Consider the following 3,253-nt stretch of genomic DNA (forward strand, 5'->3'; position numbering starts at 1 on the left):
CTTCATGCGTGAAGGCTTTCTCTGACCGCTTTACCAATGTATGCAGGTCGGTATTCACCGACCTTTTCTTGCAATAAGAATATTGCGCTCTTGAAAGCATAGTTTCATAATTTTTTTGTTTGAGCAAAATCGGACTAGTGGTTCTCGAGTTATGTCAAAAAAAGACCACCAAAGGTGACAATTTCCACTATATGATAGTTATATATATATCTCGATTCCTAGACGTGACCCAGCGAAACGCCGGGACACGTATAACTTCTTTTTTACCGATATAACTTTCCCCGGTAGTTTGAACCCTTCCCGATCACTGACCCCTACCATTTGTCTCACAGTGTTATTATTATTAACTCTTAAAAAAGTAGCCTATTTTTCAACCTAGCTCATAAGCTATCTGTGTGAAAACTTCCATGCAAATCAGTTCACTCATTTCCGCGTATTAATTTAATGAAACTTTTTTAACAGGTGGCAACTCTTAAGAAAAGTAGCCTATTTTCCAATGTAGGTCATAAGCTATCTGTGTGCAAATTTTCATGCAAATCCATTCAGTCGTTCCCGCATATTAAATAAATGAAACTTTTTTAACAGGTGGCAACTCTTAAAAAAAAATCTTATTAACCAATCTGACCCATAAGCTATCTGCGTACAACATTTCATGCAAATCCGTATAGTCGTTACCGCGTGCTGATTTCCCAAACATCCAAACATGCAAACTTTCACATTTATAATATTTATTAGATTCATGACTTTAACGTAAACCTAGCGACAGATGAAGCAGAACAACAGATTAAATTTCTAAAAGAATAACTAAAGTTAGGAATATATACAAATAGAAATGCTCAAACTACAAGCTCAAAAACAGTAATTGATGCGGTGTTTTCAAGATATTTTAACGCCCTTGAGTCACACGTATATATAAGTGTAATATTTTATCAATCATACAGATAATTTTATGTATTAAAAAAATTAAAATTGAAAATAATTAAAAATGCAACAAAATGTATAAAATTAAGTGAAGTTAATATTTAATTTCTAACCTAACCTACATGTGTATGTAAATATGTAACTGAATCCCTTAATAATATGTTTACATATAAAAAGATTATCCTCATTTTCGCTCTTAACTCCCTTATTTGTAATTAGAAAAAGAGATTAGCCATACAAAATTATAATTATAAAATAATCTTAGATTAAACCGATAAATTTTTGGTGTCCAACAAAGTTTCATCGATTATACTTGCAAAGAAGACGAGGAATGTCAAATGTAAAAGTAAACAAAAAATGACGCTAGCAAGGAAAAGAGGTCTGTAAAGTTATTTTCAATAAAATATTAAGCTAAAATATATTTAAATATCATAATATGTGTAGCAGAAAAAAGTGACCACGGTGGCACAGAGAAAAAGCTTAACTTTTCCTCGAGTTGTGAAAATAACAAGCACAACCATTTTAACAACTAACGAGCTTTTATCGAGTTCATATTTATATATAAACGTACTTTTAAGCTTTGCCGTACGCATATGTTTACACATCAAATATCATGAGTACCTAGTACTCACGCCTTTTTTTTCAATAAAATTTTAATTGTTCTCTTGATAATTGCACTGGCCTATATTCAAAAGATATAAAGGAACAGCATTAATATTGCTTGGGTACATTTATTTAGGGCGCTTGTTCCAAATATTCTAATCTTTTTTTAATATTAACTATAGTTTGCAAATTTAGGAACAATTTCGGTAGCTCTAAAATAGAAAAACCACTATTTTCCATCACCGTGAAAAATTTTGTTTATGGAAATGAGTATGGAAACACTGAACAAGCACAACTTCTAGAAACACTAACTAGTTATAGGAAGTTAACAGCAATTTATTTGTATTGAACATTTTCCGTGTTTTTAAATATATTCTTTATAATCTGAACGATTTTCATCATAAATCAGTAAAAGTAAGTCTCGCCTTCAATTTAGTAATTATTACGTACGGATCGAGAAATATTTACCAAAGTTATGTCGAAAAACTAAGGTAGATCTCTAGTTTTTTCTATAAAAATGTCTCTCCAATTGTATAAATAACTTTTAAATAAAAGAACTGGATTACAGAAAAGTGTGCGACTTTTTTCGTTCAAGCTGAATGCAAAGTAATATCGTCCAATTGGAGAGCCCTCAAAAGAATTTCCCAGGATATGTTAAAGACTTTTGCATTTACCTACAGTTACTTCTTCACGTAATGGAATTAACTAAAATATTTATATCTAAACTATGGATGATATCCAAATAAAAAACGAAGATAAAAGTGGATATCGTGCCAATATCTTCCTTATACCATAATACAAATATTTAAAGGTAGTCTCACTTCTTCTTATTCGCCATTGCTTCCCATTTGATGTAAACTGTGCTTTTGACATTTTCTTTCAAATCGAAGCTACCATATTCTTTGAAGAAATTAAAAATTAGTTTTTTACTTAAAGCAAAAAAAAATATTTCAAAAATTACACTGGTTTACAGCAAAAATGTTCAATGTATGCCACTATCCAATTCCTATAAAGAATTGCTCGCTGATTCCGAAAATCGACTTAATTTTTTATTCTATGGATAAGTTTTCGAGATATTTTCAATTTTCCGTTATTCAGCTTAAAACAAAAAGTGGTTACACTTAATCCCGTATATCTTACGAACCAATTCAACAATCTTAATACGAAATACGGCAAATGAAAGCTAACAAAATTCTACATATACTGTATATACATAGGTCTGATAGCTTATGTCAAATTAATTAATCATTCCAGATTTCTTGTTTTTTTTTATGAAAATATGAAAAAAACACTTTAACAGAAGAAAAGTTAAAAAAATAACAGGTTCTGTGTGTAATGTTTGCCTTTATTTTACTAATGAAGAAAATTGATAGATAAATAAAGAAGTACTGAGTGGTCAAACGAAAATGCGAAAATTGTTTGTATGAAATATGAGCATAAAAACGTGCTACTTAGGTGTACATGGCGTATGAGTAACATTATTTCCTGCTCATTTCTCATACAAAAAAATCTTCATTTGACCACTCATTACGTCTTTATTAACCGACTTCAAAAAAGGAAGAGGTTATCAATTCGTCGGAATATATATTTTTTTTATGTATGCTACCGCATAACTTTGGACCACGTCAACCGATTTCGAAAATTCTTTTTGCATCGGAAGGGTAGTGTCTCAGAGGTGGTCCCATTCTAATCTGGTTTAACGGTACTCCTAAATTTTTATATGAGAACT

Source organism: Rhagoletis pomonella, unplaced genomic scaffold, assembly GCF_013731165.1.
Source record: "Rhagoletis pomonella isolate Grant_MI unplaced genomic scaffold, Rhpom_1.0 Rhpom_scaffold_00004, whole genome shotgun sequence".
Taxonomy (NCBI): Eukaryota; Metazoa; Arthropoda; class Insecta; order Diptera; family Tephritidae; genus Rhagoletis; species Rhagoletis pomonella.